The sequence below is a fragment of the Panthera leo genome, chromosome D3, assembly GCF_018350215.1.
Source record: "Panthera leo isolate Ple1 chromosome D3, P.leo_Ple1_pat1.1, whole genome shotgun sequence".
Classification (NCBI taxonomy): domain Eukaryota; kingdom Metazoa; phylum Chordata; class Mammalia; order Carnivora; family Felidae; genus Panthera; species Panthera leo.
Genome location: NC_056690.1, coordinates 58,773,278 through 58,799,637, shown reverse-complemented (window position 1 = coordinate 58,799,637; position 26,360 = coordinate 58,773,278). Strand labels below are relative to the sequence as shown.

Below are 26,360 nucleotides of genomic sequence, written 5' to 3'. Positions count from 1 at the left end.
GAGGCTATCTTGGTAATAACAAAGAAAAACATTTCAAAAATAAGACCCACCAATCACTAACCAGAAAAAATCCTAACAAGACTAAAAAGCTCAACCGTAAACAGTTGACTACATTTAAATAAATGTAAACTTTCTGCTTGTTATCATAAATAAATTGCAATTCATATAATTAACATCCAGACTCTACAAAGAATTTCTACACACAAATTTTAAAAAGACAAATTTCCTACCTTTAAAAAATACCCTGAAATATAAAGCAAGTATGACAGAATATTAAGATCTAATAACACTGGGTGATAGGAACATGAGTGTCTATTGTGTTGTTCTCTAAAGTTTTCTGTGTGATTGAAATAGTTCAAAATAAATTTAAGTAAAAATAAAGGCAGTGCTTTAACACCAGACAGGCCTGCTATATTCAGGTTTACTTCCAACACTTAGCAGCAACCATAGATGAGACAGTTCAACCTTTTAGTTAAGGATCTCAGCTTCCTTATCTGGAAAACTGGAATAGTAATTCTACTACTAGATTATTGGATAAATAATATCGGATAAGGGGCTTCATATAGGGCTTGGCAATTGCCAGTACTTAATAAGGCCAGTTATTTTCATGTTAATAATAATATACTTAATTATTATATGTTAATATACTATATGTTATATGTATATTATATGCTAATATATCTTCCATGTTAATAATAATATACTTAATCCAATCATTTTTTTCTCTCCTACACATAATATCCTTAAATCTACCACATGAAAACAAAAAGAAGAAGAAAGATCAGTCATATTGAGCCTCTGACCTAACTGATGTAGCACATGCTTTTGAGCAGTATGTGACATGTATTTATTTGCAAGAAAGCTGGGCAGGTCCAGGCCTGGATACAACCTAAAGTATGAAGTGTAATAAGCCCTGGTGTCCACATGTGCATCAGAGTTCCCTAGTATCTCCAAAGCATCCACCCCCGCCTTGTCTGCTAATTTCCACTTAGGAGTTAACCAAGAACAAAGGAGTTTGAGTATTCCTCTGTGTTAAGACAGGATTCTTAGAAAAAAAAAAAATGTCCTTCAGACCCAAAGGACTGGTATTAATAGCAGATTAGGTTCTACCCTAAGCTCCCTCAGGTCACACCGAGTAGAAATTTCTTGTAAGGCAGGACTGGAGCTGGGGTGCCTGGCTGGCTCAGTTAGAAGAGCGTGCGACTCTTGATCTTGGGATTGTGAATTTAAGCTCCATGTTGGGTTTACTGATCACTTAAATGAATAAATAAATAAAAACTATTTAAAAATTTGTTTAAAAAGATAGGACTGGAGCTGGAACTGTAAAAGTCATGTGCCCTGACTTCTGAGCCAACATTCTTGCATTTACACACACACACACACACACACACACACACACACACACACACAGAATTTTCTCACACAACCTCTGCTTTTACATGTGAGTAGAGCCATCTCGATTAGGCCAATCATTATAATTACATCCGGATACCCTGTTGTGGTCTGCAGGGTAAAAGTCTTGTCCCTGGAAGTGCACGTGGTCTCCCTTGAGAGGGACAAGCATCCCTAGAGTCAATTATCCAAAGAGGTGGCAGGTTCCCGAAAGGCAGGCCTCAGGCAGCGAAGAGAATCTTGTTTCTCTCAGAGCCGCATTTCATAGGCACTGTTCTTCAAGGAGTCAAGACGCCCGGGGTGCGCTCCTGGGTAACAGGTGCGGAAGTGATGCCCACCCCATGAAGACGAGCTGGAAGCGGGGATGAGGGGAATCCTTTCGCTGCTGAGGAGCAAGTCACAGTGCAGCATCCTCAGCATCCTCCCTGGGCTGGTTTCTTCTTGGCTTTCTATCCAAGGCCTCAGTAAAGTATCACTGGAGAACGCCAGCACTGCCCACACTTGACTTGTTAATGTGCATTTCTGTGCGAGAATTAATAGTAGGTCCTCCAATAAGAGCTAATTTTTATGTTTTTAAACTCATAAAAGAAGAACAGGAGTATAAAGAATGTTTAAGCAGAATTACATGTCTTCTTGTGATTCATGCCTACAAGTTCTCACCAAACACCTCTTCCCCCAATGGAGAGGCTTTTCCCTCTCTTACCAACTAGATCAGGTAGTTATGTCTTTCTGTGTAACAAACCATTCCAAAACTTAGTGATGGGAAACAACAACCATTTAGTATTAACTCGTGATTATGCGGGTGGGCAATCTGGACTGGGCTGGGCTCAGCAGGCCAGTTCTCCTGCCAGCCTCCCGTGCTCACTCCTATGGCTGCAGAGAGCTCACAACTGGGATGGGGGCCACTTGGCATAGGACGGCTCCATTCGTGTGACTGGCAGTTGGTGGTGGCTATCATCTGGGGTGGCAGGTGTCACTGGGCCACATGTCTCTAGAAGGCTTGCCCCGGTTCATTGACCTTGTGTTGGTTAAGGGCTTCCAAGAGCAGCAGGAGAAGACAACTTCAATGTACATGTGCCTTTAAGATCTCTGTTTGTGTCACATTTGGTAATATTCCATTAACTAAAACAAAAGCACATGGCCAAGTCCAGAGTCAGTTTAATAGGGCCCTACCCAAGGGTATAAAGGGAATTATCGTGACCATGTTGTCAATCAGCCTTAAACAGCCTGGATCTTAATCCATAAGACAGGAAAGAATTTTCCTTAGACACATAACATACCCACACACATTCACACACTCACAGCCACACATGCATCTTGCATATTCTCACAGTAATATACACATACATACATATCACAGCCACACATGTCCCAGACATGTGGAAACATCCCCATAAGAGAGAGTAACATGGACATACACATAAAACTACTCATGTGAATAGGTATGAAAGTCAACTTACAAGGCAAGGTTTTTGCTGTACATACTCTGCTTCATTTTAACTCCCAGCTTTTCCTTGAGAAAATCTGCCACGGCAAATTCTTGAGGAAGAATCTGCTGCTACAACCCATCCTTTGATATGAAGGGTTAAGCGATTAAAGATGACCTAGCCTGCCAGCTGCAGGCCCGACTCTGTGGTCTGATTTCTCAAGATGATACAGCTCACTTCCCAGCGGTGATTGCAAGATTTAAATCTAAGTCAGGAGAGAGAAAAATGCAATTCTTAGTACGATGTTAGTTAGAGCACAGCTAGAGACAGCATAACCAATGTACAGACAAGAGTTTTACAGAACTGTTTAACCATCTTACTAGATAGGAAACAAGGAGATGAATTTTCATAGAGTTTCAGAGCTGCAGGGCTTTAGGAGGTCCCCTGACCTGGCTCCCAGAGTATCCAAAATGGATGTGTGATGTTCTAGAAAAGATACAACTTTTTAAGTAAAGATCTCCTCATTTTCTACTGAAAGCATATGACTCTCTTCTATGTTTTCACATCTCTATGCATATATTATCAACAATTTATAATTAATAAGTGTTTACACTCATAAATTTTTAAGTGACAATATTATTGAAAAAATACGTTAAAAATAGGATTCCATATATTTTCATTTCTCCCAAGTTTCTTATGCCAGAGCGGGGTGGGGGGATTATTTTTCCCTATACAGGCAAAATTTCTAGAGAATTTATATCTGAAGAGCCAAACAGGGTTTCAAATATAGAACACTCTTGTAAGCTCTCCATATCTCCCTATAGATTCCCAGCCCAGGACTGAATCTGTATATCCAGCCCCCAACTCCACTATCTGAACTTCCTTTTTTTTTTTTTTTTAAAGCTTACCCCCTGCTTACTGCTTCCATGATCCAGCCAAGCACAGCCCTGCCCTCTCCCCTGCTCAAGCCCACTGGCTGCTGGATCATACCCAGTGTGTGTGGGTGTGTTCGGGCTGCTATAACAAAAATACCATAAACTGGGTGCGTAAACAACAAACATTCATTTCCCACAGTTCTGGAGACTGGAAGTCCAAGATCAAAGTGCCAGCAGATTCCGAGTCTGGTGCGGCCCTACCTCCTGGCTCATGGGTAGCCATCTTCTCACTGACATGGTAGAAAGGGCAAGGGATCTCTCTTAATCACCTTCATGAGGGCTCCACCTTCAGAACCTACTCCCTTCCCAAAGGCCCGCTTCCTAACACTATCACATTGGGAGTCAGGATTTCAATATATGAATTTGGGGGGAGGTGGGAGGACATAAAATTCAGTCCATAACCCCCATACTTAGAAACACAGTGAAGAAACTGCAGAAGCTTGCAATGGCGGAGGGGGGGGGGGGGGGGGTAGTAAAAGCAGCTGCTTCAGGTTCAGAAAGCTGGTTATGATAAACTAAAACAATAGTTTTGAGGTACACTACCTATAACCAGTCAACGTAGGAGAGACCCACCGATGCTGTTCCCCTCAGGCCTGCAAACCCAATCGCCTAGAGACCCAGGCAGGTGGGCAGTGAGGTGTACCTGCAGGGTGATGTCCTGTCTGCTCGGCCCTAGGAACAAGGGCCCAATGTGCCCAGACCTTCTGAAGTCTCTTTTTAAATCTTAGCAACTAATTAAAATTATAAGTCTGTCTGCAAGCAAGAACACTAATTAGTTAATTAATTAATTAAGCAAGCAAGCAAAAACAGTCAATTTTTCAAAGTCCATACCCTGAACTTAACAATCCCAGTAAAACAGTGGCACCTGGGTGGCTGAGTCGGTTAAGCGTCAGACTTCAGCTCATGATCTCACAGTTCCGAGGTTCGAGCCCGAGCCCGGCGTCTGGCTGTGCTGACAGCTCACAGCCTGGAGCCTGCTTAGATTCTGTGGTCTCCCTCTCTCTCTGCCCTTCCCCCACTCGCACACATACACACTCTCTAAAAATAAACATATAAAAAAAAAAATCCCAGTAAAACAGGAAAGGACAGGACTGCTCCTCAAATCCCATTATCCAAAGATATCCTTGATCTGATTCAAAACGGAAGTCCTTTCTCGGGGTCCTCATCCTGCCCTCCAGGGCTGAGGACAGCCTTTCGCTCCGCAGCTGGGGTAAGCAGCTCTACCCGAGCACAGTGCGACGTTTAGGAACAAACGCGTACTTCCCAAATTAAACCCAAGTTAAACCTTGCCCTGGTTTAGACTTCCAGGTCCTCTGCGGCACCTCTAAGTTCAGGTTCATTCATAGCTGATTTTAAAAGTGATGGACCAAAAGCCACCAACCTCCTGACTGCAGTATCTCAACCATCCCCACCATCCACGATCCTCTTGGGCCTGGAGAAGCCCCTGCGACGTAACTTTCCCCAAGGCGCGCGCACGCGCACGCACGCACTGACACACGTGCGCTCACGCACACATGCGCTCGGGGAAAGGGCTACGCTATGAGGAAAAGGTACGTTCCGCTTTAACAATATTCTAACCATAGAACTACCCCAGGATTTTTTTCAGAAGCTTTTAAAAACGAGCACAACCCACTCATCAAACGATCGATGAAAACGGGAATAGTAAAGCGGTGATAAGTGAAGTTTAAATTTGACGAGGCGGCACTGCTCACTCAAATGGTGAGTGGGGAGCCTACCCCCACTCAGCCGCGGCTCTCCTATCCAGGAGCGCAGGTGGCGTCACATTGCCTCAAGTCACTGGCCTGCAGTCCTGTGCACCAGTGAGCAGTTGGTCATGCCCATTTGACAGAGGAGAGAACAGAGGTCCAGAGAGATCATAAAGGATTTGTGCTAGAGGCAAAAAGAAACAGACTCCTCTCCCACATCTGGAATGGCATTCCCCGCCTCCCTGCCTGTCCAAACCTCCTATCCCCCCCAGCACTGTTATGGGGCTGGAAGCTGTATCCCAAGCATCCAAATGCAGGATCCAAGTCTTCTATTCTCCCATCTGCACCCGGAACCTAGCACGGGACAGACTGCACAGTAGGCGCTCTGGGATAGAGGTTGTGGTCACACATACAGAAAAGAGTTCTGCCAAATACAATATCAGAGTCAGGGCAGCCAAGAGAGGCTGCCAGGAAGGGGACGGTGGGGTTCTGGAGGTCAGAATGCAGCAAATGCCTGCCCAGCACTCCTTGAGCTCAAAGGCTGGGATTTCATATCTGATTCTCTGTATCAGAATGATTGTTTTAAAGGGCCAAAAACATCAACAGAACACAGAACAAAAAAGATCAGCCCACTGCTAAGCCATGCTAGCTGACTACCACTCCTGCAGCCTGTCCTATGAGGGAGGCAAGGCTGTCTCCAAGAAGGCAAAAAATACGAAGTCCCCACCATTGGGAAGCTGATGATGAGTGTGGGAAGCCAGTGTGTTCCTAGACATGAATTAACCGTGAGGTTCCCATCGGAGTTCTCAGCCCCTTAAGTGCTCTTGGGGCACCCACTTCAGATCTCTGAAAAGATGTGAGGGCACAAAAAGTCAAGAGGACTTTCACAGGAGGTTTGAACCTGGGCCTTGGACCAAAAAATGAGCAGATTGTGATGGAATACATGGTGAGGTAAAGGGGGCCATCTCAGGCAGACTCAAGAACCACAGGCTCAAAGGAGTGCAGTTGGAAATGAGACATTGGACACGCCTGACCAGGAAACGGGGTCTGAATTGGGAAAAGGAGAAATGATACTAGAGGGTCAGCAGTTCACATCCATGGCCCTTCGAAACTGTGAGGAAGAAGCTGAACTCTTTATTCACTTGGCAGGGAAAACAATATCCGTGATTCCCAGCCTTTGGCGTTTAGCAGAAGTGGAAACAAACATATGCAAGATGGGGAACCAAACAAACAAACAAACCAAGAACTATCCCTAGACCCAGATGGTACCAAGGCCTAGTGTTGGACCCGAGGCACTTGCAAATGGTCTCAGGACGGGCCAGTCTGTCCCACAGTCACCAGGGCAGTTCCGGAAGCCAGCAGGGTGTTCATGCCAGCATTTGCCTCCCACACACATACTCTTCAAGCACTTCTCAGATGGCCTTGCTGGGGCCACCTCCCACCATCACCCTGCAGTACTGCTGGGAGCACTTATTAGGAGCACCTGGACCCTCAGAGACTCTCAGCCTGAGGACAGGCTGCCCAGGTGCACTCGGGACAGCTGTTTAATAACCCATCTGTTAAACCTCTGCCAAGGGTAGGAGATACGGCTGTAGGTGATGAAGCCAGAAACAGTTTGACACTAAATACCCCTCTCCAGAGTATAAAAGGGATAAAAGAAAATTAAGACATTGAATATAAATCTGGCAAAATAAGCTGTTCATTTTTCATTTTAGCTTCATAACAGGAAATATAATACATAGCTTGATATTAAAGACTCATTGTAGGAGAAAGTGGTGATGCTCTGGGAGTGATTGGAGAAGCACCTGGATAGCCCATTAAAAGGCTTCCCAGTTTACCTGCCCCAGTGCCTTTTTTTCCATTTTTCCACTATTAGACCCTTACTGATACACAAATGCCCCATTAGGAACTCCACAATCTTTTTTTTTTAAGGATTAGTATAGTTTCTTCTATTTTTTATTGAAATATATTTGACATATAACATTGTATAAATTTAGGGTGTACAACCTATTGATTCGATACATTTACATACCATAATATGATTGCCATTGAATGATAGCACCTCTTTCACACCACAAAATTACTTCTTTTTTGTGGTAGGAATAATTAATATCTAGTCTTTTAGCAAGTTGATTATAATACAATATTGCTGTTTATACTCACATACTGTGCATTAGATCTCCAAGACTTATCTGTCTTCTAGCTGCAAATTTACACCCTTAAACATCTCTCCTATTCTCCCACTCCCTACTCCTTAACAAACACAATTTTCCTCTCTGTTTTTCACCAGTCTGGCTTCTTTAGACTCCACAAGTAAGTAATATCCTATAGTATTCGCCTCTCTGACTTATCTCACTTAGTATAATGTCTTCAAGGTCTATACACATTGTCACAAATGGCAGGATTTCCTTCTTTCTCATGACTGAATAATATTCCATTGTATATTGTATGCCACACCTTTTTTTTAATGTTTATTTATTTATTTTGAGAGAGCGTGCACTCACTTGCACAGGGGAGGGGAAGAGAGAGGGAGAAAGAATCCCAAGCAGGTTCCACACCATCAGTGCAGACCCCTATGTGAGGCTCGATCTCACAAACCATGGATCATGACCTGAGCCAAAATCAAAAGCTGGATGCTTAACCAACTGAGCCACCCAGGTGCCCCACCACACCCTTATCCATTCATCTGTTAATGGACACTTAGGTTATTTCTGTATCTTGGCTATTGTGAACAATGCTGTAGTAAAAATGGGAGTGCAGATATCTCTTTGAAATCCTGTTTTTACTTCCTTTGGGTAGTAGAAGTGGAACTAGAAGTGGATCTGCCAGATCACGTGGTAGTTCTATTTCTAAGTTTTTGAGGAACTTCCATATTGGTTTTCCATAATGGCTGCACCAATCTACATTCCCAGCCAATAGTGTACAAGGGCTCACTTTTTTCCACATCCTCACCAATACTTGTTATCTCCTGTCCACTTGATGAGGAACTCCACAGTCTGGTTTTACCAGGCTACTTGGGTTTTCCCCAACATGGCACACTCCTCAGATCACCAATCCTCCCTGCTGGCCAGAACACCTCCCTACCTTGTCTGCCATGTGGACTTCTGCACCTTGACTCAGCTCAAACATAGCCTGAGCTATTCCCACAGCACTGCATCCACCCTTCTTTATCACCAGCTTCATTGTTCTGTGATTTTCTATGTAGATGTCTGTGCCTCCCTTCCCCCCACACGAAGTCTCTGAGGACAGAGGTGAAGTCTTATTTTGTATTCCAGGTCTTTACCGGGTGCACCTAATAAATGAGTCCTAAAGGGAAATGCTAGCACCTTTATCACTTTCTGGTATTTCTACTATGCCAGTTTGTCAAAAAAAAAAAAAAAAAAAAAAAGGCAGGATTTGATGCAGGGAAATATCAGGAACCAGACAGAAAGTCACGCCTTGGGGGAACATATGTGGTTCTTTATCTCATCAGTGAGATAGGTGGCCAGATAGAGGATAAACTGGTAAGGACTTAGGAAATGTAGAATACCCACGTAGAAAGACCCTCCCAACCTGACCAGTGATGCCCAAAAGAGTAATAAGAGTTACAGTGAGGTAAAATCTTCTCATATTGACTGTCTGTCTGAGGCTTTCTGTGGCCTGGTGCCCACACTAATCATCTTACACATCTGATCTCACTTAATCCATACAACAAAACTGTTCACTTAATCCATACAACAAAACTGGGAGGTAGGTTATGCTCATCCTGACCCTGCAGGTAGGGACCCTGAGACTCAGAGCAGACAAGTAACTTGCTGACAGTCATGCAGCTGGCCACTGGAAGAGTCAGGATTCAAACCCGCTTGTCTACCTACCCCAACGCTCTTACTCTCAACTGTGCTGTCAAACAAGAAATCATGCTGGATTTGCAGGTCCCATTTGGTTGGTAAACTTGTTTATATATATTCACACTATCTTCCTCAAATCCTTTTGGACCATAGGAAAGCATTAAATAACTAATTATAAATCAATTGGGGTCTTAATAAATGAACATCCACATGTACATGCCTAAAGTCAACTCTCCCCTCAAGCGAGAGCCTCTCTGTGGGGTGAGAGGTGCAGGTGTCAGACTCCTGAAGGAGGTGGTGCTATGGGACAGGAGAGAGGGTAACAGGAGAGGGAGAGGAAAGGAGAGGAGGAGAGGCAGCATGGATGAGTTGCCCATGAAGGCAGAATCTGCAGATTTTTTCCTCACAAAGCCCCTTTGCCACAGCCACTATTGCTCACAACCCTGCTTACTCACACCCAATCATCTGAAATTGCCTCATAAGGATTCCCCTGCTCCCAGTCTCTTCTACCCCAACACAGCCCTCTCATGAATGCAGCCTAAGCTCAATGAAGCCCAGCTCAGACCTGCTCTGATGCATCTGGGGACTCCTATTGCCTTCTGACTGAAGTGTAAAATCCTCAGCTCAACTCAAGGACTTCTGTACTCAGCCTCCAACCAGAGCCATCCCAGTTACTGGCTCAGATACCCCAGGCTTCAGCTTCAGGCCCAGAACATGACTCACTGCATCCCAAATGAGCCTTGCTCTCCTTGTTCTACTGTTTCTCACTCTTTCCCTCCTCCTGGAACACCACAGTCTTCTCTCAGGCTGCCAACACACATTTGCGGAGCACCTACTAGAAATTAGGCATAGTCCTGGCATGTAAGAATAGATTTCTCCTTCAAAACTTGGTGTAAATGCTGACTTCAGCATGAATGTTCATCATTCTGATGAAAAGTAACCCCATCCTTCTCTATGTACTCAAATATTTACAACATTTGGTCTTGAGCCACAGGCATGTACCTGCCTCCCCAGCCCTGTAAGCTCCTTGGGGCAGAGAGTATAGCACTGATGGCAGGAAGCTCCGTTGTTGACCATGGTGAGCCTCAATCCAAGCTGTATTGGACTGATGGACAGTTCCAGAGTTTCTGGATCATCATTTCCCATCGGCATGGAAGTCACACAAATATTGTATGTTATTGAAACCATCATTAAAATACCAAGAAATGACTTCTCTAAAGGATCTACATATTTCAAAGATAATGGAAATCACACAGTGGCCTGGATAGTTTTGATTTATCAGACATTTCTCTTATTATGTACCCACACAACTAAACAAACTATGTGAATCCATAACACTTCATGCTATCAGACAGAGATGCTATGCAAGTCATGATACCGTGGACTGAAAATATACGTGCATTCCCTCTTGGGCTTAACTTCTAACCTCTAATGTTAAAAATAAAAGTGGATGTCAGCCTTGGGACCCATTCATTCCATCACCCAGTTGGAAACCATTTATTAAACACCCACTGTATCAAGTCCTGTAGTTGGGCTATGAAGTAAATGGACATAGTTTCTCCCTCCAAGTGTTTCTGTTCTGGTAAGGAATACAAGCCTTACTCAGATGAAGGAACCAAACTAAGCAATGCCCAGGCAAGAGCCAGGTAATGTAAAATTTTAATATGAAGGCTAAGGAAAAATCAAAGTGAAAGAAAAATCTGAACAAATTGAGGGTAATCATGAAAGATGCATTTGAACCATATTACTTCTCAGTAGAGACTTACAATGAACCTCAGTAAACCCCGTATTAGCCATCTTAGAGTGTCAGGTCCAGATGGTTTTAGGGGACGGAGGAGCTCCAGTGTGTAAAGGAATCTAATCCTTTAGGTCTCTCTTTTATTCATTAATTCCCCTATTTATTATTCAACAAATATTTGTTGAGTGTTTACCATGTGTCAGGTAATATAGTGGTGAATGAGGGGTACACGGTTCTTATAAACTCACAGAGTTTGAAAGGCACTACAGGAGAGTGTCTTTTTTATATTGGAACTCCATGCCTTCAAATGTAGGTTGATATTCAAGTGAGTTGAATTCCTAGGCATGGAACGAATGATGATCAGGATGGCGGGGTGGTGTTTCCAGAGGCAGGATGCACATCAGGAGGAAACCTTGCTGAGAATAAATACCAGTCACAATTTATAGCATTTCAAGGTTTAAAGGTTTAAGATGGAGGTTTGGGGGGGGGGGGGGGGGCAGCCATGGAGAAGAAGAAAAAAAAGGAGCTTCTGCCCAAGAAAGGGAGGCCACAGAGGGTACTGCACCAGGGTCAGGCCCCACCCACAAGCTGAGACTTGGCATTGCTGACATGGATGGAAGAGCCAAGAAGTGAAAAAACAATGAAATGGGGCTGCCATCAATGAGGAAGCATCGTGCAATGCCAGCACTTGATTTGGAAAGTATTCATAGGCTTTCTTGGCTAGGATATTTAAGACAAAAATAGAAATATTCTCATCAATGATTTATAAGATTGCTTTAGAAAGATGGGGCAGAACCCAGTATCACAAAGAGTAGCAAAGCAGCCTCCTAACTTGTCACTGGGCTGGAGAGCATGGGCCAGGGGAGAGAGCTGTGAAGGTTGCTCCTTGCTCCTATCACAGAAATTAGAGCCGGAAAAAGCTGTCAATTTAGCTGGTCTGAAACTCAGAAATCCAACCACTTTTTGGACACTTTCAGCTGCAATTTTATTCTTCTCTGGGGTAGAAGCCTCCAGATGTGATATCTGAAAATTGCATATGCATTGTAGAGAATAACAATAATATTAACAAGTCAGCAGCCAATCAGGTAGGAATGTTATTCTAAACAGAGAGCATTCTCTTCTAGATTCCACCCTTGGAAGAGGAAGAGATGGGGGCCAGGGAATGAAATAGGAACATGTTTAGAGAGAGCAGAGAGTGAGAGAAAACCTTCCCACGATAAGGTAAGGTCATTTCACAGTTATGTGCTGAGCTTATTATAAGCCCATTCCTGGATTTTGTTCATTTTCAATTATGCACGAATTGACTCCATCTCTTGGACTCTCCATCAGAAACATGGGATGGGAGAGGGAAAGTCACTCATTTTAGACCTGAGCCTCATGGCTACACTGTCGCCAGCCCCCCGGTCCCTGATACCACCTTCCTACATGAAGCTTCCCAGCTAATCTTCCTAAAACACAAAACTTCATTAATCACCATCATAGTGGGGACAACCTTCTGCCCCTATTGCCCACTTACAGGACCAAGATCCTACTCAGATGGACATATCTGAAGCCCTCCAGTCACCCAGTCAGACTATTGTATGCACAGGGTGCCAGGCTTTGGGGTGAGGAACTGGACAAGAAAGGACAGTCATACCCTCAAAGAGTATGTAGTCTACTGGGACTGGGGGAGTGAGGAGGAATCAACCAGTAATTAATTGGTGACAACAGTGCAGATGGCTGCAAAATATAGAGTGTGGTGGGAGTGCACGATGGGTTACCTATTGTGGACTCTGGGGTCAGGTAATAAGGCCTCCTTAAAGCAGTGGTGTTTGAGGAAAGATGGGAAAACTGAGCCTCAGTTAGCTAGAAAAAGAAAGGGGCCGATGCTTCCAGGACAGGGACCATTGTGACACTGAGAGAGACCTTGGGCATCTGGAGAACATGATAGGAGTATGACGAGTGAGGATGAGACTGGTACCAGCTGGGGCTGGAGACCCAGGACAGGAGGAAGGGAGAAGTGAGAGAAGACAGGCCTAGAAGGGAGGGGCCAGGGTGAGTTATGAGGCTCCTGGAATACCAAGCCAACGAGATTGGGCTTTATCCTGGAGACAGTGGGGAGCCATCGAAGGTTGTTAAGAAGGGAACTGGTGTGACCATGTCTATGTTATAGAAAGCTCATTCTGGGTGCAGAGTGAAGTACATGTGGGTCAGAGCAGGCAAGGCCAATGCACAGAGACCAGTTGGAAGACTGTGGCAGTGGTGTAAGTAGGACAAAATGAGGATCTGGTAGGAAGGAGGCAAAAGATGCAGAAGAGCTGCCAGGACTTGGTGACCAAAGGCTTCTGCAGGATGAGAGAGAGGATATGGTCAGGAACGCATCACATCCTGGCTGAGATGACTAAGTGATGGAGCACTGACCAAAATAGGGACTTCGGGTGGAAGAGATCTTTTTCCTCATGAGAAGGGAAAATCCCTGAGTATGAGAGTCTCCTGACAGAAACCTCTAGCAGTTGTAAATAAGAGGCTGAGGCTCCGTAAGACAAAGGGGACTGGACATGTTCATGGGAACATCAGTGCATGACAGGGGATTGCCATCCTAAATGTGATGTCCCTAGGAGACTGCACAGCATACAAAGAAGGCGAATTAAAGGACACAACCAGGGTAACCCCAACATTTAAGGACTGGGCTGTCAAGGAGACCAGCTGGAAGTAGAAGGTAATCAAAGAGACACAAGGTGTTTCTTGGAAGAGAAAGAAGATACTGTAAACAAGTGGTTAATAGCATAAGATGAAGACTAAAGAGATAGCTACCTTGGTTCGGCCAAGGGAGCTACCAATGACTTTCCTAAGAGTAATTTTAGTAAAGTGGGAGAGGCAACGGCAGATCTAAACGCATTATGGAACAAATGGGAAACAAAGAAGCAGAGAAAGCCAGGGGAACCACCTATTTCAAGACCTCTGGCAAGAACGGAAGGAGGGGAAGCGGCATCCTGAGAGCCAGGAGCAAGGGCAGGCCTTTGGAAAGGAACTGGCCTGTCACACTGGGGAGCTATCAGAGATGCCTGCAGTGGGTGTAAATAGGGAGTGAGGGAGTGGCCCCTAAGCTCCGTTCCAAACTGGAGATCTGTACCCCTCTGGAGAATGAGACATATCAAAACAGTCATTTCCACGGAGCCTGCTTAGGATTGGGAGCCGGACAGTGGCATTAGGATGTCAGGAATAGAAAGGAGCTTGTGCCTGTGCCTCTTGGAGACTAAGAGTGTGACTGTTCTCCCAAATGGGGTATCTGAACTGGAGGCCACACGGCTCAGGCTACAGTAAAGGACTCAAGAGGGAAGAAAGGCCAGGAAGTGACCAGTTCCGTCCCCGTGATAATGTCAGCCCCCCTCATCTCCACACCGGAAGGGAGTCAGGGAAAGAGGACCAGGCTGAAAACAGATTGCGTAACAGCGGTGCCAACCCACCCTCCTTCCTCTGGGCCTTCCCTGAGGACTGAGGCATTGCTCCCCTAGGATCCTGGCTGATAGGGAAGCAGGTAACACTCTGAGCCTCCACCTCCCCAAGTACGCGGTGGGCCCTGGGCTGGCCAGCTGCTGAGGCAGCCTTTCTGGGAGCCAGCCTCTCCACTTCCTGTGCCAGCCTCAGCTTCCAGCCCAGGAGCACTGGAGCAGGATGGGGAGGAGGAAAGACAGACTGTTGGTCAAAGGTGGGGGGAGGAGTCAAAGAACAAGGAGGAAATAGCCATCTCTTACTGCAGAAGGAGTGTGTGTGTGCCTGTGAGAGACAGATAGAAACCTGGTTTCTATATCTCACCCTGGAGCGAGTCACTTTGCCTCCTCGGAAATTAATTGTGTAAAATGAGAAAAGTGGATTAGGAGATGCTTAAGGTTCCTTTCAGGTTGAAAATCCTGTGTTTCACAAATTTTGCATCTGTATATATATAGCACCCCCAGAGGCCAAAAGCATTATCAGCACAAAGCGAATATAACAAACCCCAATGAGGAAGACACGCTCACACATGTGTCCCTGACAAACACGTGCACGCACACTCTGACACACACTTGTGTGCACACACAGGAGGGTGAGCGCTATGCTGTGCCTATAAGTGAGGAGAGTGGCTACAGCACGTTGGGACATTCCACACAAAAGTTGCCGGACCGGCCTGCAGCCACACCTCTCGTACATACTAGTGAATACTAAATCTCAACTAACCTTAGCATTGGACAAATGAATCATTTTAGATTGTCAAGCTTTCTAAGTAGCTAAAGATTTACTCTTCAAATGACCAAAAGTAGTTTTAAAAGCAACCCCAGAGGGAAATATTTGGGGTATTTTTTTTTAATGTGTATTTATTTTAGAGAGAGAGAGAGAGACAGAGTGCGAGCAGGAGAGGGGCAGAAAGAGAGGATGACACAGAATCCAAAACAGGCCCCAGGCTCTGAGCTGTCAACACAGAGCCCAATGCGGTGCTCCAACCCATGAACTGTGAAATCATGACCAGAGCCCAAATCTAACGCTTAACTGACAAAGCCACCTAGGCACCCCAGGTTTTTTTGTATTATAAATGTTCTAAGCCAATTCTGCCGAACCTGACCTCACTGTAGGTTCTTGATGGCACTGGTTGTCTTGCTGCCCTTTCAATACACAGAGGTGTGCTGTGCCTGGGCTGGGCTCACAAAGTGGCTGACGAGGCTGTAGGATCATCCTCCAGTGTCCCTCGACCTTGTGTGTGATGAAGGTGGGGGGTGGGGATAGACAGACCATGGAAGCCTTCCCAGTTTAGAGAGAAGAGCCAGAAATAAAGACAAGGAAGAGTAGGCGGGCAGGTATCTGCCCAGAGTTGGACTTGAAGCAGGGAAAGGGGAGGGGGGCGAAAAAGGCACATTTTCAAAGGAAGCTGAAAGCTGGGGACTGGGCCCATCTCCTGCTTGGGTGGATCTGGGCAACCTGGGGCTACCACCCAGAGGGATAAAAGGAGAGTGGGCTTAGGCAGAAAAATGAGTTAATGTGAATTTCATCAGTTCTTTCCCTAACATGTGGCAGAACTCCAGAAGCTTTCTGATTGCCATCTAGGGCAAGAAATGGAGTAAGAGGAGTGCCTGGATGGCTCAATCAGTTAAGCATCAGACTTCAGCTTGGGTCATGATCTCATGGCTCATGAGTTCGAGCCCTGTGTCAGGCTCTGAGCATCGGGCTCGGTACTGACAGCTCAGAGCCCGGAGCCTGCTTCAGATTCTGTGTCTCCCTCTCTCTCTGCCCCTCCCCAACTCATGTTCTGTCTCTCTCTCTCTCTCTCTCAAAAATAAATAAACATTAAAAAAAAAAATTTAAGAAACCCAGGAAGAGAATGAGGCAGGTGAGTGTAGGAGGAGCTGAGACTCAGGCTCCCAGTGATCCTGATGATGGCTGGAGCCTCATGGGCAAAGGAGCCTGCCAACTCCCACTCTGGGGTGCCCAGGATGGAGACCATGGCTACCAGACCCTAGGGAGCCCATTGAGGTCCCCAATGACAGCACAAGGGCAACCCAAGGCCCCCTTCCCACCACAGGGTATGTAAGCTCCCCTCACCTCAGCTGCCATTTTGGTTGGAGAGGAGATGGGGAGGAGATCCTCCAAAGATGGATGGTTTGCCCACATAAGACAGGATTACCCTGAAAAGAGAGTGAATGGCCCTTTACAAGCACTTTTGAAGGCTTTCTGTCCCCTTGACACAGAAGAGATGGGGCCCTGGGGCAGGAGAATAAAATGGCAGTTAGAGAAAATGAAGACCATGGCACGTTTGCCCCATCAATGTAGAGTCTCCAAATGCTACTGCAGGTGGCAGGTGGCATGGCTGGTTCTGGCCCCTGTGCTCACCTGTGCTGCCCCTGCCTGAGGATCCCTTCCTAGCCCTTCAGGAGAGTCTCACCCCTGGGCTGATGGCCAGATGACAGGGGCATTTCCAGCCTGAGAGTCGGGGCAGGGCTGGGAGATGACAGGGTCCGCACCAGGGTGGCTGGCCAGAAGCCAGGGCAGAAGGCCCACTGCCTCCCTCTGAACCGATGACTCTATGGTGGCATCCAAGAGGGAAGCCTGGCTCGTTCCTGAGGCACAAGACGATCCTCATGGCAGTTCACCTTCAGGCCAGCCTCAGACTTAGCCCGTAAGATTTGAGGGACCAGAGAGGGCCTTGGGCTCCCCAAAACCTATATCCCAACAGTCTTCTTGCTGAGAATCTGTATCCAAGACAAAGAACTGAAAAATGCAAGCAGGCATGAGGAACATTCAGGCAAAGGGTGAGTGAGCCTGGAAGGGGAAAGGAAGTGTCCCTGGGGCAAAGCTGGAGAGGAACATTCAGCCTGGGGCCTAGGTAGGTAGGTGGACTAGGCCACAGGCCTCCTGGTCCTCCGCCACTGACAGCCCAGAGCTCAGTGCAACCGCTGGTACGACAGCAGCCAGGAAGACCCTCTGCACACAGCAGCCTTCAAAGCCTTTCAGCTCTCAGGCCCTAGGTCCCTCTAGCCTACAGTCGGGTGAGTCCTGACTCCATTCACCTTAGGCCCCAACAGGCCACACAGCCCATTGTCACCACCGCACTCGATCCTGCACACACACACGCACATACATATGCGCTCACTGACAGACACACAGACACATGCCAAGATAGCCAGCACTCAGGATAAAGGCCCTCGCTTAGGGTCTGGACACTTTCTTTTGTCCCTCTGGTCACTTAATTAATAGATTCTGAATGGTGTGATAATACCAACACCCTCAGACTCTGCCCTCTCCCAACGGTGGCACAGGACCTACATGTCCTTTCACGGCCTAGGGTCGACTTATGTCATCAGCATCAGCATCAGCATCACCACTATCATGGCCAGGTAGAGCCATAGACATAATGCAAATGTCTACCATACAGGTAGGGGAGGAACTTGTCAGGAGCAGAAGGATCAGGCTCTGGGAGAGAGGCTTAAGAGAATATGAGGCAAAGTTCGGGGAAGGGGAGACTCGAACACTGGCCGGAGCTCAGCTGTATCCAGTCTGTGCACAGAGATGCTTTGTGAATCAACACGGCAGAGGAGGGGCAAGCAGGGGGACTCATGATCTGCCTTCATGGGATCCAGGGCACCTGGTTCCAACTCGAGGGTCACAAGCGTTCAGAGTAGTGGAGACCAGTGCTACTGCAGTGATGAAGCCGGCTTTCCAAAGGAGGGAACACTGAGCAGCACCACTAAGGCGGGGCAGGACTTGTGATGAAGACAGCTGACAGCACCGCATCAGGATTAAACAAGCTAACAGTGGAGTCAGCCAACCTGATTTTGAATTTTTGATCTGTCACTTCCTGGCTGTGTGGTCCTAGGAAAGACACCCAACCTCTCTGGTCTTCAGTAGCCTGGTATGTAACATGCCAATGCCTCCCTTATAAGGATGCAGAGAGAATGAACTAAGCCTGTAAAGGGGCGGGGCTATAATAAGCAGTCAGGAGCATCAGGTGTGGGTAGACAAAGGCACAGAGGCTGAAATGAGACAATGCGTGGATAGGGGCAGAGGAAGAGGATGGCCGTGGATGGCCCAGAGAAGTGGGGCACCCAGGCTGGATGAGGCTGTGGCTGGAGCAGGCTGCCTCTGAGGCCCCATCTCTGAAGAAGATGCAGCTGCGGAGGGGGACAGCCCTGCGGAACAGGTTGTCAGTCCAGCCCTTCAGGGGCTTTCTTCCCATTGGCCACGACTCTGACAGGGAAATCAGCAGGCTGGCGGTGCGGGCCTGGGCAGCGCAACAGACAAGGCCCTGGGGACAGCTTAAGTGGACAATAATTGCAGGTTATTATATACCGGGCTGCAGCCAAAAGCCAGGCGGCTATTAAGTGTGATTGGGAGAAATAATCAGGAGGAGGAGGATGGATGTGAGAACTAGGCTGTTCTTTCTGTTCTCAAGGCCGCTGTGAGTCCAGGACTGTGCAGAGGCAAGGACAGGGTGGGTGGGGAAAGGAGCAGATCTACAATATAAATACCCTGCATTCTGAGAAGCCATCCCACCCTTGCCTCTGGCCCTCCCCACTCCCCAGGAGGTACGGAGCAAGGATTACCATCCCCATCTCATAAATCAGAGAATGAGGTCCAGAGAGGGGAACCAGGTGACCCAAGGGCACACAAGTTTTCCCTGAATCCCATCAGAGCCTGGATTAAGCCCCCTCTGTTGCTCGATGGCCACAGAAGTGACTCCTGACATGAAACCCCATCAAGCCCTGACTCTGCTCTCAGAGGTTGAGCAGGAATCACCTCTGAACTGGGACTGAGAACTGTCACTAAGACCCAAAAGGGGCACAGATCCCACCGTGTGGCTGCCAGCTCATAGGTCAGGACAAGGGCAGGCAACAGGGAAATGAGGAGGGGGCAAGTTTATAACAATATCATTGGCTATTTCTTAGGGCTTTATACATTCATTAGATGCCTCTCTGGGATAAAAAGAGAATTTTATGCCAAGTGTATAACTGAGGATACCAAGAGGGATTACATGACCTGTCCAAGGTGGGACAGTGATGCTGTCAATAACAAGGCCCATGTGACAATTGCTGGATAGGGGCCTATAAACCACACCCCAGATCTGTCTATCGGAGAAGACCTTGCAGAGGTGACCCTAAATCTGCCTTCTGCCACCAGGCCAGTACTTGTGATTTTATCCCTGCCAGCCAGAATTTCCCATTGCATCAGGATGAGAGGTCGTCCTTTTCTTTCTGAGCCAAGGGTGGCATGAGGTTGTGGCCCAAGGGGTGACACTGCCCTCATATGATGTGTGGATCACACATCCCCACCCTTCTACCTCCCACTCCTCAGCTTCCCCAAGCCCACAACTCATTTTAGAAATAAAGATGACCAGCCTCGTCCCAGAAGCACAAACACCATGGGCATCTTCAAAGAGGTGCCCAGAGACCTTCATTATTTCCTATTGGCGTTATTTTATACAGACAGCCCTACCCTGGTGGAAACACCAATGGAGGCCAATGAGAGAATATGTATATGTTGGTAGGCAGTAGACCAACCCCTCTTACAAACACAACACCTCAGCAAATATCCAGGAAAGTCACGCACAAGGCTCAGTGCCATCCTCGGTTCTGGTGGTCTGCCCCTCCTTCCCGGGATTGCCTCTCCCCAGCCAGGCCTCCCCAACCCTGGTCTGGAAATGACCCTGCTTTGGGTCACATGAGAGTAGAAACCTGGCGCAGGGAGGGATCAATTACATTGTGACTCAGCGAGGGGGCACAGAGCCAGGGAGTGAGTCACAGAGCTTGCCCACCCTTCCCCTTCCCAGGAAGGGGCGGCGGGGAGGGGGGGGGCAGTCACGCAGGCCTGTGTGGGAGCCTCCCATGTGTCCGGGTACAGGCTCTCCGACAGTGTGGGGGAAGTACCAGGTCTGTGCTACAGTGTGGGGCCCCTTCCTAAAGCTGAATGTAGGTGAGCGTCACTGAGCAGCCACGTTGAGAGAAACTCATGGGGCCCCTCCCCCAAACCGTTTCCTACAACATGGTACCCACAACCAGAGACAGGTTCCTCTCCTCTCCTCCACACAGTGCGAGGACCACTGAGGGGAAACCGAAACTGCCCTCTCCCTTAGAAAAGGTCCGTGTCCTCTTACACATTTTTTAAATGCTATTTTTGGCCAGCTTATATTTATACCTGGAAAGAGACTTAGTTTACTTTTGAATAAATACAATAAAAGTAATAGCTAATATTGATTGGGCACCTGCTATGTGGCAGGCACTAAGTTACCTCTTTGAATCGTTCATTATCTCTTCATGATAGCTGTACGCAGTGTTATTATGCCCATGTTTCCGATGTGGAAACGGAGACTCAGAGAACATGACTTATATTGCTGGTAAGCTAAAGATATATCTTGTCCTAGGGGTACCTGGGTGGCTCCGTTGGTTAAGCATCCAACTCTTGGTTTCGGCTCAGGTCATGATCTCAACGGTTTCATGAGTCTGAGCCCCGAGTCCGGAGAGTGTGGAGCCTGCTTGGGATTTTCTCTCTCTCTCTCTCTCTCTCTCTCTCTCTCTCTCTCTCTCTCTCTCTGTGCCTTCACCACTTGAGCTGCCTCTGTCTCTCTCAAATAAATTAATTAATTTAAAAGAAAAACTGACAGGTAGGGTTCTGAAGCCCAAACTCTTTCTATACACAATGCAGGCACCTTTGCATATGTGTATATATAGTATAGAAACTTGAGTCTTATATACATATTTTAAAGGATTAAATGCCCAGTGGTATTTATAGACTGTATTTTTTTAAATTTTACCCTTTGAGCAAAATTTATATTAGTGTGTCTGTTCAGTAATAGACCAGAATTTATATATGTGTATATAATATATATATATATGTATATACTATAACACTTTGGAAGACTTTAAGCTTACTAAAAGAAGGCTGCCATCTGGAAATTATTTGGGGGAGGGAGTGGTTCTTGAAAACCTGTGGCATCTCCTTTAAATGTGACTAGTGGTAACAAACCTTCATCCTTTGGATATAGAAATGATCTTTAGAAAATGGGCCCAAAATAGTGCCCCTGCAGTTCAGCACATGTGTGTTGGGGGTGATTTCTCCCTTCTCAGCCATCCTTCATAAATACCCAGGTGCCTTTTTTGTTCCAGTCTTATACCACTGATCACATTCTTCCCTGTCATCAGCAACCGGTCAGCCTGTGGTCAGTGAGTCCCCACCCTGAGTCTTTCTTGTGAGCCAGCCCTGCTGTAAACCTCTCCTCCCAAGGCTACAGACCATCCCTGGAACAACAGCCTACATTCCTTCCATGACCTTCAGGGCCCAACTTGACTGCCCACGTGCCCTCTCCATCCTCACCACCAGCCTCTCCTTCCCTCTCCCCAGGTGATGTAGCTGAGGCCTCCTTGCTAAGCTCTTGTTTGTACCCAGCTGCTGGGTGAGGGAGCTGGGGGCGGGGGGCACCTAGGCAGGTGAGCCTGAGGCCCCCACATAACAACCCTTGGAAGATCTGGCCTGGTGTAATTGTCCTGCAGGCTCACCTTCCTGAGCCCCTACCCAGTTGGGGGTCTCCCTATACCACCAAGCCATGTCACTCCTTCATACCATCTGCACCGTCCCTGGAGGCTGAATGTCTTAACCAGGGCACTGGCTGAAGGACTGCGGGCTGGACTTGGGGGGCCTGGCTGCAGTGGGAGAATTAACATTAAAAAGCCTGTGTAGAAGCTGTGTTTTCAGCAACATTATCAGAGAAATCGTGGCCATGAGAAAGTGACATTTATCCACAGCATTGTGCGTGTAATAAATACAACTTACTATTCCAGTTTCTAAAGTGAGCCCAGTGTCTGAAAACCTCAGGGCTCATGTACAATAAATTAACATAATTAAAAACTAATTAGTAAAACATCACAATTAAAAGGACTTGCTGCGGCAACACCTCTCAGGTAAGAAGAGGCTGCGTAGTGCCGGCAGCCAGTACCTAGGGCAGGCCCCAAGAAGAGGCCGTGATGCAGGCCTGGCCCTCCGGGAAGGCTTCCCGCACCCCCCCCCCCCCCAGGAGCACCTAGAGAAACAGCCTTGCAGCAAGTGAGGACACCCACTTTGGGTCCAATGCCGCCACCACCAGAGGGGCCGCCCTGCCTCCCGAGTATGCTGGGGGAGGGGCCTCCGCCAGCCCTCAGACTGGGGCCTCTCTGTTAGCGGGGCTCCCATAATACCCGCTGGCAGGACATGATCTAAGCCCTTTACGTGCATTTACTCATTTAATCCCCACAACAATTTTAATAGGTTCTATTCCTCTTCCTATTTTGCAAATGAGGAAACTGAGCCACGGAAAGGTTAAATAACCTGCCCAAGGTCATAGAGCTAGTAAGTGGGAGACTTTGAAGCCAAGGAGTCTGGTTCTGCCAGCTTTACCTAAGTGCAGCGGTAAAGGCACCTGCTTCTGTCCAACTCAGTGCTGCCTGGCCAGGGCTCCCTTTGAAAACATGTGAATTATTTGGGGAAGATAAGGAGTAAATTCCTAACCCTTCCATGAAACAAGTTAATTTCATCTACACCTTTCTGTGGCCCATTTTGACCCTCAGTCCCTGCTCTCCTCTTATTTTTTTACATGAGAACTGTGAGTCAGCCTCACAGACATGGCACTGTCTCACCTTCTTGGATGTGATGTGAGGAAGGAAAGGAGGGTGGAAGAAAGGACAGCGGTCTCCATTTTCTGGAGGAGAAAGCTGAGGCCAGGAAAGCCGTAACTCAGGTTCCTCCTGCACTTCCCGGCCCCCGCCCATGCAGGGTGCCTGGGCTGCAGGACTCCAGATCCCTTTACCCCACTTATTGGGCTGCCTTTCCATTTCCTACCTGTCCTCCGCAAAAGTGAGGAAAAGCCCCAGTTGGCAAAGAAGCGGACAACAGGAGCATGTTCCCATGCCAGGAACAAGGAATATCCATGCTGACCACCCAAAGGCCTAGAGACTCCCCAAAGCAACCCCCCACCATTGCCCAGAGCCCAGGAATCCCCACAAGACCATAGCCATATGTCCCTGGGGCTCAACCAGCAAGGAAGGAAGCCCGAAGGCCCCTCTCTTGCCAGCCCTGGCACTTGTCTGAGCTATAAGAGGCAGCCCAGTCCCTTCTGGGGAGCTCCTGGGTTTCCTAAAACACATAGCATCCTAACTCAGTTCTCTTCCTCCCTCCATGCATTTGCTCACCTGGCCAGGTCTGCTGTTGGCTCAGGACAGGACAAGGGGATCCTTCAATTGTCTCCTCTCACTGGCCGGAGGCTGCTGAAGTTAACTGAGAGAAGGTAGGGACCCTTTTCTTCTTCCTTTCCACCTCAATTAGTGCTTCTTGTATCACTGAACCTTCCCAAATTATTCACAGAGAAGTCCTAAGCTTGTGGAGAAGACCAGAAACAGACTTCTGAGGCTGCCTTCAAAGCCACATCTTGCCCACCCCACCTACTTCCACATATGAGCCCCCTCTAGAAGCATCTACCTTCTATCATGTGAGAACCCACTACACTCACCAGACCTGGCAATTCCATCCACTGCCTCAACCTCCCTCCTCTCTTCCTAAGCTGACACCTCCACCTTCCTATAGGGCCAGAGTTCTCTCCACCAGAGAGCCTTCCGGGGGTGCCAATGCCTACACAAGCTGCAGCTTCTCCAGGTTCCCAGGGCACACATCACCAGCACCTTTCACTCTACGCCTTGGTGGCCTCACACCCTAGTGTGGTGGCTCTTGTCTGAGTCAACCTCTTTGCCTAAATCCATGAGCTCTCTGCAGAGGGCAAGTGACTCTTCAGGTCTCCAGCCTCCCCCCACTGACCTCTGCAGGTCTGGGCTGAGCAGTCACTCCACAGAGACACTTAGTGGTCTGGTCTCTGGAGAGACTTGAGCAGACCACAGCTCTCTTTTTAGCTTGTTCTCAACATAGCCTTGGAGAACCAGCTGCTTCTTGCCCTCCTAGGCCTTAGGCCAGGCCATCACCCAGCTCTCTGGCCATCTACCACCTTCTGCCTCTTGCCTTCACAAGCCCCGCTCTCCCCCAACAAGGCTGCTGCCCACACAATCCCATCACAGATTCTCCCACACAATTTGGATTGTTTTCTATTTTCTTGCATGTGGAACTCCTCAGGCCTGGAAGACATTTAACCATCTGTTGCCATTTGGTGTTCTGGGGCTTTTCACTTGGTACAGCTTTGGTGTCTCTAACTAGACAGTGGGTTCTTCCCAGTCCTGTCCTTTCTCTGCTGCGTCCAGGGGGAGACTGGAAGCATTCTGTGAATGCAAGAATGACTGTGTGGTGATGTCTCCAAGCCAAGCCCTGCAGCCCAGGGAGGCTAAACTGCTATGTGGATTCTAGATGGATTGTTCTCATCCCTGGCTTTGAACTTCTTCTGGAAGAGAGTCTGCCTGGGCCCCTGCAGCTCCCCATCCTTAGGACCTAGACGAATGAATACAGCATCACCCCCTCCTCCAAGTCAGATTAGCCATAGGTATCTAGAAATTCCATTCTGAGCACCTACTGTGTGCTCATGCCTGTCAAGAGGGGTTGCAGAGGGTGAAGAGGGGCCAGATTACTGGGCTCCTGCCTTCCACCAGTTCCCAATCTAGATGGAGAGAGAAGACTCATAGGCAGGAGAGCCAAAGCAGGTCTCAGGGCGTGTAGCCACGGCCAGGGCTGCAGAATGTGGTTCAGTGGGTGCCAGAGAGAGGAGAGTGATGGTGGCTCCACTGAAGGGAAGCTGAACACAAAGAGGGTTTCCTCCTCCCTTGAGGGGGAGGAGCAAAGGGAAGTGAGGAGCGGGAGGCAATGGTAAGGCCTGCAAAACTACACCATCTGAGCCAAGATCCCCACCACACAGGGCTTCCTGACATCCCTAAAGATGAATCAGCAACAAAATGTAAACCCCAAACACAGAGAGAAAATGAGAAGCAATTGTTCCCAACTCCCTTTTCCATTTGCCGGCCTTCTCTCTCTCTCTCAGTGGATGGAATAATTGTGGCCATGAAGTGGCACTTGAAGAAAAAGTTTTAAATCTGTTTAAATGTCACAGTGAGTAATACTTTGCCCCCATCTTTCCCTAGTTACATTTCTCTTTGATGTTCTAAGGTTAAAAAAAAAATTAGCTCAAGTCTTTCTAGAATATCAAGGGCAAGGATACCAGAGAGCCAACCTAGCCACATTCCTTACTATTTTCTTTGGGGTCCTGCTCCTTTATTACATTAGTTTGAGACACCTGTCCGTGTTGTTTTATCCCCAGTACTCTGCTGTGCCAAAACAGTGGGAGCCTAAGAGATCCAGCTCTGTGCCTTTAAGAGATGTATGCCTTGGCAGAAGCTGTTTCTGCCGCTGTTAATACAAGGTAGCTCAGTTATATGGGCCTGGTGTCCTGGTGGCTTCTGTCCCAGCAGTGTGGGGAGAGGTAGGGCATTTTACCACATAGGTGCCAGAGAGCTGAGAGGTGAGGAATGTGTTACCCCCTAAGGGGAGACAGTCCAAATCCAAAATAAGCCATCCTCAGGTGGGGAGACAGGGGAGCGTGAGGTACCTTCCCTAGGGAAGAAGGAGCTCTCCACAGCTTTGGGTCCACATGTGGAGAGAGACAGGGAGAGGGGGCTGTGGTGCAGGGGGCACAGATGCAGTCCTGGAGGGAGTTGATGCTATACCTTATGGCAGTATTTTTGCAGGTATCTGAAATAACCAGATGCCCCCTTCCATTAACAACTCCACTCTCCCACTCACTCCTGCCCAGGGACTGCTTTTATTTATGTATTGGCTATTATTATTAATAATAAGATGAATAATGAAACACGTGTGAATAATTTACTTGGACCTGGGCAGGGCTGGGGTGGGGGCAGGAAGAAGTGGAAGATAAACCA

General features: G+C 47.6%; 2 long non-coding RNA genes across 3 annotated transcripts; one reads left to right on the top strand and one right to left on the bottom strand.

Annotated features, from left to right (window-relative positions):
* Positions 1-1,491: 1,491 nt before the first annotated feature.
* Positions 1,492-20,164, bottom strand: LOC122203880. Of its 2 annotated transcripts, none has more exons than XR_006195379.1 (4): positions 20,077-20,164; positions 3,200-3,305; positions 2,853-3,084; positions 1,492-1,914 (listed from the first exon to the last, which is right to left on the bottom strand). It is a non-coding gene; the product is annotated as an uncharacterized LOC122203880 (long non-coding RNA). The 2 variants fall into 2 exon arrangements; XR_006195378.1 differs by lacking the exon at positions 1,492-1,914 and adding an exon at positions 2,163-2,514.
* A 119-nt stretch (positions 20,165-20,283) lies between these two features.
* Positions 20,284-24,721, top strand: LOC122203879. The gene is made up of 3 exons (XR_006195376.1): positions 20,284-20,439; positions 23,693-23,779; positions 23,857-24,721. It is a non-coding gene; the product is annotated as an uncharacterized LOC122203879 (long non-coding RNA).
* The last annotated feature ends 1,639 nt before the right edge of the window (positions 24,722-26,360 follow it).